The following is a 13527-nucleotide window of genomic DNA, read 5'->3' as shown; positions in this document are numbered from 1 at the left end:
CGTATATAGTAGAATGCCAACTGATAAATACAGAGCAAATGATGGAGTTTAAATTTAACTGCTTAAAAATGATTAATTAATCCATGTTAATCCATGATACTAAAATGTATTCAGGCAAGAATCATCAATAATAGTAATTGAAATCATCAATAGTAGTATTTAGCATAACAGGGGAACAATTTGATGAAGAAATTTTTATTGCATTGTCTAAAGAATTTCCCCAGAAGTTGTTTATTAACCATAGAAGGGACAATAGTAACTTTGCAGTGGAGAAAATAAACATTATTCAAATTCTCAAGAATAATATTATCAATAAGGGAAAACAGATTCTTTGTGCCTCCAGATATGATACTGTGAGAAGATCACACCATTTATGTAGTATTTCATCAAAAATGCATAACCTGAATCTAATTATAAGGACACATCAGAAAAATACAAATTGAGGAAATGCCATAAAATAATAGGCCTGCATTCTTTGAAAAAGCCATCAAGGACAAAGAAAGTCTCAGGAACTATTTCAAATTTTAAAAGTCTGAAGAGATATTATAACTAGATATAAAATGTAATCCTGGACTAAATCCTGTACTGGGGAAATTTCTATAAAGGACATTATTGGGACAATTAATAACATTAAAATATGGGTGATGTGTTAAATGCAAATTGTTGTATCAATGTTGATAACTCTACTGAGATTATGTAAGAGAATCGCTTTCTTCTTGAAAAACATACACAAAAATATTAAGGATAAAACAGTGTGATATATGAAGCCTACACTCAAATGGTTTAGAAGAATCAGAAAGACAGCAAATGTGCCAAAATGTAAAGCATGATGATTCTGGATGAAAGAGAGTCTTTGTGTATTCATACTATTTTTCTGTAAGTTTGAAATATTTAAAAAGAAAAAGTGTGTCTCCTGTAATCAGAGTATAGTTGGTTCTGTTTTTTAAAATTCTATTTAACGATCAATAATCTGTCTTTTAGATGAAAAATGTGGCGCACTTATGTTTAAAATAAATACTAATATGTTGGGTGTACACATACATACCGTGTTTCCCTGAAAAGAAGACCTAGCCAGACAATTAGCTCTATTGCATCTTTTGGAGCAAAAATTAATATAAGACCCAGTATTGTATTATATTATATTATATTATATTATATTATATTATATTATATTATATTATATTATATTATATTATATTATATTATATTATAGAGACCCGGTCTTATAGTAAAATAAGACCAGGTCTTATATTAATTTTTGCTCCAAAAGATGCATTAGAGCTAATTGACTGGCTAGGTCTTCTTTTCAGGGAAACACGGTATTAGTACACACAAAGAAAAACACTGTCTTATTCCAGGGTTGTGCAGTTTTTCAGGATCAATAGGCTTAAACTTGCTGGACTATTCAACCTAAATATATTCATATACAGGACTATCCAATCTAATTCACCAAACAATAAATGATTTTAAAAAATTATACAGTTAGGATAACCAATTGACTCAGCAAGCACTGTGATAGGTACTTTATGCTCATTATCTCTACCCTGCCAAGGAAACTCCATACCGTTTTCCACAGTGACTGTACCAATTTTCATTCTCACCAACAGTGCATTAGGGTTTATGTGAGAATTTTTAATACTAAGCTTGCCATCTACTCCACACCATCCACACCAAACCTATAGGAAGGGGCAAATGAGGTGTGTCATCTGATCCTGTCCTTTTATATTATGTAAGCAAAGTTTTCCAGATGCCTCACTCTACACACTTCTACTTATTGGTCAGAACTGTATTGTGAGGCCAGTCCTGGCTGGAAGATGTCTAGAGAAAAGTGTTATAGCTGAGGTCACCTGACCAGAATATGGGTGAAGGAGAGCGAGTGCAAGAGAGGAGGGGAGCAGTGTGAAGGGGACTGAGTGGAAGCCAGGGAAGAGGACTTGTAACCACTACCTGGTTAAGTTTGTTGCAGATGGGAGATGGGTGATGAAGACACCTTGGCTATCTGCACAGTTTTGCTCCAGACTTGCTTTTGCAAGATAGTTTACAGAAAAAGGATTTGCCATGTCTATTTTTCATTCATTCCACAAATACTTATCAAGAGTCTAGTACATATTCCCAAAAGGTTTTTGGAAGAATATACAACTCACTGACTGCATGGGATATTAAAAAGTATTATATATGTTATATATAATATACATATAATATTATATATAATATATATTAATTAAGCAACCTTATTAATATAGTATATATATTAACATACATACTATGTATTAATTAAGGTCAGACAATTAAGTTCGTGAACACATCCTAGAAAAAGTGCTGCATAACTCATTGCTGAATATCACTAAGGTCACCTTCCAAGTACTCCCCTTGGAAGCTATGCACCTATGCCAGTGCCTAGTCCACCCTTCAAAGCAATTTGGGAACTCTTTTTCTGGAATGGCTATCAGAGCTGTCATCGTATTACCCTTGATGTTCTGAATGTCATCAAAATATTTTCCTTTCAATATTTCCTTTATCTTTGGGTAAAGAAAGAAGTCATTGGGGGCCAGATCAGGTGACTAGGGAGGGTGTTCCAATCCAGTTATTTATTTACTGGCTAAAAACTCCCTCACAGACAGTGCTGTGTGAACTGGTGCGTTGTCGTGATGCAAGAGCCATGAATTGTTGGCGAAAGTTCAGGTTGTTTTCATCTAACTTTTTCACGCAGCCTTTTCAGCACTTCCAAATAGTAAACTTGGTTAACTGTCCAGCTAGTACAAATTCATGATGAATAATCCCTCTGATATCAAAAAAAGGTTAGCAACATCATTGCAACAAGTTTGCGAACTTAATTGTGAGACCTCGTATGTATATATAATATATAATTATTTGACCTTGTGTGTATATGTTTTATATATACATATATATAGTCTGTGTGTGTATATATATATATATATATATATATATATATATATATATATAGAGAGAGAGAGAGAGAGAGAGAGAGAGAGACTGACAATTAAGTTCACACACTTGTTGCAGTGATGTTGCTAACTTTCATTCATATATATATATATATAAATAATTTGGTCTTTGTCCCTGATTCCTGTCACAGAGCTCCTAAAATACTTGAATTTCCTGGGTGATAGGAGTGTCTTCCATTATTCATAATGAACCCGTTGGAACACACCTGCGCCTATGCTAATGAGGAGACTAGAGCTCCTAGATGGCCTCTGCATGGGGCTAGTCACCAGAAAGACTAAAGGCAGGATTAGAGGGTGGGAACTGTCAGCCCCATGGGAGGGAAGTGGGGCTTGGGGGATTGGGTTATAAAAAGTCTTGTGGAGATCTTCTGGGCTGGTGAATGAGAGGAAGTGTGGGAGTGTGGTGCCCCTGGAGAGGGCAGGGAAGATCCCCACCACTCCTCCATACCTTGCTCTGTGCATCTCTTCCATTTGGCTGTTCCTGAGTTGTATGCTTTATAATAAACCAGTAAATGTTAATAAAGTGTTTTCCTGAGTTCTGTGAGTCAATTATCCAACCTGAGGGGGTAGGCCATAGGAATCTCCAAATGTGTAGTCAGTCAGGCAGAAGTGTGGGTAGCGTGGGCAATTCATTTGCAGCTGGCATCTGAAATGGGGGCAGTCTGGTGGGACTGAGCCCTTTAACTTGTGGGATCTGACACTAACTCCAGGTAGATTCAGGCTTCTGAAAGCAAAGAGACTCTTTGCTTCTTACTAAATGTTGGGCACCTGATTGTTGAACTAGCATTTCTTTCTGGAATTGACTTAGAATTTTTTATTCTAGGATTCTCCTGCTCAAGGATTACTGGTCGGGTGGTTTACATCTTGCTAAAACACAATTAAAAGTGACTTGAGACTTGCAAAATTTTGACTAGCAGGGCTTTGCTACTTCCATTGCCTTGAATATAGGCAATGCTGGCTCAGTGGTACTTCATCCAATCCATGCCCTCCCTGTCCACCAAATATCACTTCTATAGCTCTCCCTTATGACCAGGAGATGGCATGTTGCTCTTAGGCCAGTCGCTTCCCTGCATTCTAACTTTATCAATGTGGAATTGACTATCCCATAATAACCTTAGCTCTTATTTCATAGAGTCATAGCAAGAACTGTGAAGCGTTTGAGACATGACCCTACTTGCAAGGTAATAAACTATCAGGAATGAGACCCCTGGGTCGGAGATAAAGAGTATTATCACTCACAGCAAAAGCAGTAGGCAGATCTTAATGTTCATTTGTGTCACTTTCCCATGCCCCCCTAGTCCTGTGGGGCTGTACAAAGAGCCCATGATAGATGCCTTCAGACACATTAAATTTCATTACAGAAAGGGACCACTGATCTTGGGGAATCTACCACTTTTATAGAAGTATCCTCTGTGTGGAGAAGATGTGCCTCATCCCTCAAGGCTGCTTCCCGCAAACACAATCCTGAAAATGGCCTGGTAAACAGCTGTCAAGGCCTTGCATGCTGGGCATGCCAAGCAACCATGTGCAGGAACCAGGAACACTCAGGTCCATGGCAAAATGGCCTCACCCAACAAGTCAGAGCTTGGAAACTACAGACTGCCACCTGTTTTTGTATGATCCATGAGAGAAGAACTGTTTTTATGTTTGAACCCCAACTAAGAAAATTATGATGCCCCACAAAAGAGAATTCTAGTCTTTTCGTTAGTAGACCTACATCACAAAACGTGTACTCAGTTATTACTAAAATACTTTGAATTTCATTAATAAAAAATTATCTCTCTTCTTATGTAAGTTCCTATATATCCTTGATTTTGCCTGTTGATCTGCAAACCCTGAACTATCTGACTCTTGACAAAAAAATAGTTTGCTGGCTCCTGATCTAGGTAATTGAGAGAAAGTTCACAAAGGGTCCTGTTTATTTGCCATTTTTGTGGCTCCTGATTTCACAGCTAAGCTTAGAGGAAATGTGTGATGTTTTGTGCTGGTTTCAGCTGATCAAAAACCAATTCTATGCAGACTGGTGCAGCCGTTATGGAAGGCAGTGTGGAGGTTCCTCAAAGAATTACGAATAGAATTGCCATATGACCCAGCAATCCCTCTCCTGGGTGTCTACACAAAAGATCTGAAAACATTTAGAGATAAAGACACGTGTGCTCCAATGTTCGTTGCAGCTTTGTTTACTGTGGCCAAGACATGGAAACAACCAAAATGTCCTTCGATAGACGAATGGATAAAGAAGTTGTGGTATATATACACAATGGAATACTATTCGGCAGTAAGAAAAGATGATATAGGAACATTTGTGACAACATGGATGGATCTTGAGAGAGTAATGCTGAGCGAAACAAGTCAGACAGAAAAAGCAGAGAACCATGTGATTTCACTGATATGTGGTATATAAACCAAAACCAACAAAAGAACAAGACAAACAAATGAGAAACAGAAACTCATAGACACAGACAATAGTTTAGTGGTTACCAGAGGGTAAGGGGGGTGGGCGGTGGGAGATGAGGGTAAGGGGGATCAAATATATGGTGATGGAAGAACTGACTCTGGGTGATGAACACACAATGGGATTTATAGATGATGTAATACAGAATTGTACACCTGAAATCTATGTAATTTTACTAACAATTGTCACCCCAATGAATTTAATTTAAAAAAAAAAAAAAAGAACAATTCTATACCTGGGCCGGCCCTTGTGGTTCTTACTATGATTGCAAGATGTCCTTTAGCAATAACCATCCAGAAACTTGGAAAATACACAGGTGTGTTACTTATTGGCCCTGGAAATTTCACAGCACGCTGCACAGGGAAGTTACGGAGGGAGAGAAAGAGAAATAATGGGCCTGAGGTTCCGTTTTTACTGGAGGGGGCCTAAGGCTTCATGGGCTCTCTCTTTATTGGTATAAAATGTAAGAGTGGTCATTTAAAGCAGGAGAAGAGAAAAAAAACAAGTGGCCCAATGGTCAGTTATTGAAATCCACCAAGATCTCTAACACCAAGAAGCGTCAGCGGGGGGAGCCAGGTTAGCTCTTAGTCCTGTTGCTGGCAATGTGTTTATGTGAGAGAGCCATCCTTGAAGTGGATGCCTTGGCAATCAAAGCTTCAGTCCGGAAACTGCACTTGTATTACAAAAAAGAAAAATAACAGAACTCTCAGAGCTTATGCTGCACTAATCAAAGTAGTCCAGGTGTCTGCAGATGCTTTTTATAAATATAATTTTTGAATAGGTGAGCATGCACATTTTATTTAAATCACATCACAATTTAAAAGGCTCCATATTAGCCTGTTCCTATTAGTCAGGTTTAAATTTGAAGTCCCCATTGCCAAAGCTGAATTTTATCACTTAATAACACCTTTGCTTTATATTCAGTCTGATAATAAAAGAGGCTAGCATGCTTAAATTAAAGGGTTAGAATGCTGCTTATCTAAACATTTTTTTTTCTTGTATCCTTTCCTCTTCTTTCTTGTCTGGCTGAGTTTTATTTAGTACACAGTACAAATGGCAAACTAACTAGAGTTGGTGTTTCAATTATATATTGGTGCATAGCAAACTCCCCCAAAACTTACTGGCTTAAAGCAATGACAGTTTATTATTTCTCACAGTTCTATGGGTTGACCAGGTGCTTGTCCTGTATTCTGACACGGCCTATGGGTGTCAGCTGGGGTGCTGGGATGGCCAGAAGGGCCAAAAGAGCCTCACTCGCATTGCTGGCAGTTGGTGGGAGCTCAGTTGGGACTGTCAGCTGAGGGCCTTGGTTCTTGGTTCTCTAAGTGGATCTCTCACTGGGCTTTTTACTGCATGGAAGTTGGGCTTGAAAGAACAGTATTCTAGACCCAGCCTAAGAAGTTGCATACCATCATTGAACTCTATAGATTCAAGTAGATCAGAGAAATAAATGCTGGTTTGGTAAGATGTTAACATTATGGGAAACTGGGTGAGGGGAACCCAGGAACCCACTATATTATGTTTGCAACTTTTCTATAAATTAAAATTATTTTAAAATGAAAGTTTACAAAGAAGCCACAGGGTCAGCCCAGATTTAAGGGGAGGCGAAATAGACTCCACCTGTTGATGGGGAAGTGACAAGGTTATGTTCCAAGAGAGCATGTGGGATGGGAGAGGTTGTTGCAGCCATGCGGTGGGCTTCTAAGATCTGTTCAGGACATCTTACCATTGCGTGACTTGGAGTGTGTATGAGTGTGGGGGATGGAGTCTGATGTCTAATGCTTTCCTGCTTCAATGTGACAGCCTTCCTCTTTCACTTTTGAACCAGCTATTAAGAAGCACTGCTGTGTTCATACTGCTAGCCACCCCCACCCCCACCAGAAAAAATAAGTTGTCTTAGATAAAACTAAGAGGTAGCCACCGACCTGACTACTGTGAGGGGCTGGTCCTGAGACTGGTAATCAGACATATAGGTCTGATTGTGCGAAGTGTACAGGAGCCAGAGACTGTTTCCCCCAAAAGACCTCGGTCTCTAAGTTGCAATCTCTAGAACCTAGATGAATTTTAGTCATCAGTATTTGCTTTGTGAGCAAATAAATCACAAAACACTTATTTTTTAAAGCTTGGCTGTGATCATATCTGAGTCAACATAAACCCCTAAGAATTTATTTACAACTACATTTGAGTGTCTGCTTTGGCCTTTCTTGAAGTCCCAAATTCCACTTGCTGCTCCTTTAACTGTCTTTCATACCTCAGCACAGGATTAGAGGATTTATAAAAGAAGAGGAAGAAACCTGAGATTATGTCGGCATGAAAATTCTATAAAAAATTTTTTTTGTTTAAGAAAGCACCATATTCACAAATGAAATAGATTTATGTTTTATTTTTATGCTATCTATGTCAGATTTGGCATAAGAGCCTGCTGGTTTTCTAAAAGGAACCGGAAAAGTTTCCGTCTTTGTATATTCAACAATAATTTAAATCACACAGGAGTCATTTGCTCTTTGGGCAGGGTACATTTTTTAGAAGTAGATCTTTGATAAGGTTTTCAAATTTTTCAGTGATTATCGGTCTATTTAGTTTTTCTATTTATTCTTGAGTCAATTTTTAAAATGCATATTTCTAGAAAGTCTGCAATCTCTTCTAGCTCTTAAGATTTGTTGGCAAAAAGCTACACGTGATACTTTATTATTGTCTTCCAAATGTATCTGTATTTTGTGGTTTTACAGCCTTTTTGTTGCCAACGTTCATGAATTCGTATATTTTTGTTTTATTTTTTTTCCTTTATCAATCTTAGCTTTTTTTCTTTTTATTGTCTTGTTGGAACAAAAAGCCCTGCTTTGATTTATGAATTCTACTTTTATGTTTGCTTTCTGAGTCATTAACACTTTATTAATTTATTTGGTTTTGTGAGAACTCTTAATTTACTGATAAGGTCCAGGAACTGAGATACCTGTGTGGGAAATTTTCAACATGGATATTAAAGGTGCCCAAGGTAGTGGCAGGGCTCGTGATAGAGAGGAAGGCTGTTAAATGTGGTGGGGGTTCCTGAAGAGTCAGTAGGTAAAGTTGGGAGTGTCAGGGACCGCTTTTGCTTTTTATGAGTGATATGCAAAGATAGTCCTTTTGAATGGTTTCCCTGTAGTGTAATAAATAATTTAATGATGTTTGGAGTAAGTAGAGCATAATGAGCAGAAAGGAAATAAGAGGAGCACATTTTATGGTGCTTCGGTAATTCTACCCTGCTCTGACTGCTGTCAAATTATTTTAAAGCAATTAAGAGCTTCATGACTTCTGGGAAAAAACTTACTTAGAAGTCTATATTTCTAAATTCAAATATCTGAAATATCTTGTTATTCAGTGATACTTTTTCTTCCATCGATGCTATGTACTTCCCACATCATGTTAGAGAGTCTCTACCTTCTTAAAAAAAAGGCAGATTTCTAATGAGCTGAAAGAGGTTTTTATGATTCTGGGAAAGTAAACTATCCTCCTTGCATTTTCATAACTTAGACTGAGATTGAATTAGGAATGTAGGGCTCTGTGAATATTGTTGTTTTCTGAAGATACCTGCAGTGCATGAATCCTGTTCTGCCAGGAATTCTTACTCTCCAAGAGTCCCGTAGGGATTAAACTCTCAAAGATCAATAATAGTCTGTGAGTTGAAGCACCTCTTTATTAACACCTGCACAGGCGTCTATTGTCCTAAGGCCGTACTCTGCTGATGTCTGAGGTTGGAGCACACAGACCAAGCTTGTGAGATGAGCAGATCCTCTGAATTTGTCCTAGAAAAATAGAGTTGACAATGATGAGATGGGAATTTAGTTATGAATGTCTGAAGTTGGAGATATCTATTAGACATTTAAGTGGAGATGCTATTAAGCCCTTCGATAAGAACCTGGTGTCAGGAAAGACATAGGCTAGAGATAAAGATTCAGGAGTCATTGATAAACGGTTGTTATATATGTCATGAGGTTGGATGAGATCACCAAAAGAGTATACATTTAAAAAATTCCCATGACTGCTTGTATTGTTGAATTACTACTGTTTCAGATGTGTCTGGGGTGAAAATATGTTGGTTACTATATTAGAACCTTTTGGAGGCTCTTCCTACGTCACAGATGTGGTTGGCTAAGATCTTTATTTCAGTGTTGAAAAGAGTTAAAGACCTCAGCCAATTCATACAATGAAATAAAATAGAAATAAGTGAAGAATAACTTAAAGATTAAAATAAAATCCCAAATCCCCTAGATGTATTCTACATTGTTGCTTACTGACCAATACCCATTCCACCCCAACCAATTCACGTAAACTGACATAATCCCATCTTCCGTTAGTAAAGTTTTACCAGTGACCAAACCCAGGACAATTTCGGTCAATAATGACAAGCAAGGAGAGGCTTCCCAGGGTCATCTGAAAATGAAGTTAGACTCTGAAGAGAAAACTGTGGGAAGGGAAACTAAGTTTTCTGTCCTTCATACGTCTGTGTGTGAACAAGAAGATTCATGCTGACCCTGTAGGTGGCCCAGGAGAGACTGGGTTCCTTGTTGACATCCTGTGTTAAGCAACACAGAAATCTGTCTTATTATATGATGTGAGCTAATAAGTATCCTTATTTCTCAAGGTGATTTCAGTTGTTTTTCCTATTACTTGTAGTCAAAAGTATCCTAATTAATGTATTATGTATGTAGTATAAAATAAATTGTCTCTAGTCTCTTTAAGACTGTCCAGGAATGTCATTGCTAAATTTGGACTAATTGCATTACTCATAAAAGGCTGTGATGATTTGCCTAACAGATAGTTGGCTTTTGTTTGACATTAGATTATAGTTCATATATTATTGAATTAGGTTAATCTCAAGAAAAAAAATCCAAAATTTTTTTCTATGCTTTAACAATATAATATCATGATAAGGGGCAAAAACTGAAGGACAATGTTTCCAAACGAAATAGATAATAAAGGCTTAAGAGTGGAAGAGGCCAAAGGAAATGGCTGTCAGAATCGGTTTAGGGCCCTACCAGACTCACTTTGTCCCTGGTCTCCAATTGTCTTTAGAGGCTATGCCATTCACTTGCCATGTGTTACCTGTGCCTTGTACAATATAAAAATCAGTATCCCAATCATGAAACAACATGTACTTCTTGAAGTAGCTGTAATATATATCTTGTTTAATTCTTGTAATAGCCTCTCTTCTAGCATAATGATATAAAAAATGAGGAAATGGAGGATCAACGAAGCCAAGTAACTATCCAATTTGATCCTCTTCTGTGATCTGAATGTTTGTGTACCCCAAAAATTCATATGCTTATGTCCTAACTCCTAAGGTGCTGGAAATTGGAAGTGAGGACATCACTTCCTATCATTAGGTCATAAATATGGAACCCTCATGAACTAGATTAGTGCCCTTTCGAAAGAGGCTCCAGAGAGATTCTTCTCCTGTTCTTCTGCCCTATAAGGACACAATGAGAAGCCTGCAATCTAGAAGAGGGCCCTCCCCCGACCATGTGGGAACCCTGATCTCTGGCTTCCAGCCTCCAGACCTGTGAGCAATAAATTTCTGCTATTTATAAGCCACCCAGCCTGCAGTCCAAATTAACAAAGACACCCCCATACCATGCCAGTAAAGAAGTCTATATTAGTAGCAAATCCTAGCTATTTAGTCCCAGACCTAGACAGTGGCTGGCACACAGGGATACTCATTAAATGTTTATTAAATGCTTTGTTATATTGGGAGTTCATAGTGCATAACCTCAAGTTAAATCCCTGGCCACTTTCCTAGAATATCATCATCCTCAGGTGGCGGTTGTTAGGGCCTTTGAGTAAGAAAACAATAATTGACTATTTCTCCAACGAATCTACTTTTATACACTGACACTGTCTTCGTGCATAACAACCCCACATACTGTCACCATGACAACACGCCGTCCTTAGTCCCATACAGACCATTAGAAATACTTTATAAATAGAATATTCAGTTTTCTACAAAATTTTGCCTTACATTGTTTTGATAATAAAATCAGAGGTAATAAACAATATATTCAATTTTTCCTTTAAAACTCAGATTATGATCCTTTCCTGAGCTTTTTATTTCATAGTTCATACAGTCATGTGAGACCTGTCATGAGTGTTTAACATTTAGAAAATATTTTGTTCCCTTAACAAGTAGCAGAGAATCTTCTAGCTGGTAGGTATAAAATTACGTGTCAGAAACACAAAGATAAGCAAAAACACCTTTCCTTCCCTCAGAACACTAACAACACAACACCTAATATATTCATGTGTGTGATGCATGAATCCATAAATTTAAAATTAGAGATAATAGGATCACATGGTGTTATCTTCCTTTCTTCTACCACAAACACAACCAACTATCAATGTCCTTTTACATTTGTAGTCTTAGATTTTACTGTGAGAATCTCAGCTTATCATAAGACTGCAGGGTTTATAACTTGTCTGATGACAAGATAGCTAAATTAGGAAAAGAAGATACAGAACATTAATTCCAATCAGTAAGTTGTCTTCCTTCATATTTCAAAATACGTTTGGCAAAAAAGCATTTTCTTTTATCTTAGGCAATAAAATATACTCCAGGAAAATTTTCAGAAAAAAAAAAAATTCTACCTTATTCAATTACATTTTATATTTGGTCTTAATGTTCATCTTTTAGATTTTTCTAAGGATAGGATGGGTGTGAAGAACTGACTGGAATTGGTAATAATAATAATGATAATATTATTGAGCACTTCATATGTGTTAGGTATGATCTGCCTATTAACATTCATTACCTCATTTAATCTTTATGATAATTGAGTGAGGTATGTACTATTAGCAGCCCCATTTTAAAAATGAGGAATCTGGGGCATAAGAAGATTAAGTAACTTGTTCGGCTCCTAAATGGTGGAAGCAAAGTGGAGAAAATTCTGGATCTCATTGGTACTCATCTTTGCCAGTAAAAGGCCCATTTTCATTTGTTCTCAAGGTAGTTGTTTGTAGCAGAATTTTTATTACAAATGAATATATTTTTAGGTGAAGACATTTCATATATCATATATCTTGGGTTATTAATTTATCTACTGTTACTTCCTGTCACTCTATAATACCAAAATATCTCCAGTCAGATTCCGGAATTCAGAATACTACCCTTGAGGTCACTGTGATGTTGATGTTTCTATTCAAACCATCCTCTTCTCCTGAAGCCCTGTTCTGCATCCCTGACTCACCACGCATGCCAATGGCTCCAAGTGGCAATGATACACCGAGCCTCGTGAATAAGCCCATTAGCAATCAGCGCTGCTGTGGGTCGGAGAGAAAACTCTCCGTTTGGGGTGAAATAAAAATGCACACTGTACACTAAAACAACAGAAAGACCTGGGAATATAACTGAAAGGCACAGTTATTTTCCCCTTAGAGACCTCTTAGTGTAAAAAGCCAATTAAAATATTTTATTCTCATCTTTCCATGACTGAGAAGTATTATGCCTTAATGTTGAAAACAGAAGGGAAAATCCCGGAAATGAAAAAACAGCGAGTTAATGGAAAGAATGAGGTTTAACTCTAAGTCCTGTAAACAGGTCAAGAAGATAAATCAGAGGTTTTTTTTTGTTGTTTGTTTGTTTGTTTTTGTTTTTTTATAAAGCAGAGCTGTCTAGGATTTCAGAGTTAATGGCTGTTATCTCCAAAATTCTAGCTACTTGAAAGCAACTTAGATGAACATCCAGAAGTCTGAGACTTCACTACAGAGCAGCCTAATTACTCAAATCTATAATGACTGGGGAAAAGGAGGTTGCTCTGTAAGATTCCTGTCTTTCAGGGGCAATTAAAATATGGTCCTAATTTCAAGGCCCATGATTGGATGGCCTAGACCAGGGTTTCTCAACCTCAGCACGAGTGAGATTTTGGGCCAGGTGATTCTTTGCTGTAGGGAATGCCTTGTGCATTGTGGGATGTTTAGTAGCATCCCTGATATCTGCCCACTAGATGCCAGGAGAATATTCCCCCTCCCTTGGTCACGACAATCAACAATGTTTCCAAACATTGCCAAGTGTGTCTGATGTTGGGGCAAAATCACCCCCAGTTGAAAACCAATGGCTTAGACATTTCTTTTTCA

The sequence above is a fragment of the Rhinolophus sinicus genome, chromosome 2 (assembly GCF_057876585.1).
Source record: "Rhinolophus sinicus isolate RSI-liver-muscle chromosome 2, RSI-T2T, whole genome shotgun sequence".
Taxonomy (NCBI): domain Eukaryota; kingdom Metazoa; phylum Chordata; class Mammalia; order Chiroptera; family Rhinolophidae; genus Rhinolophus; species Rhinolophus sinicus.
This window is presented reverse-complemented; position numbering follows the sequence as displayed.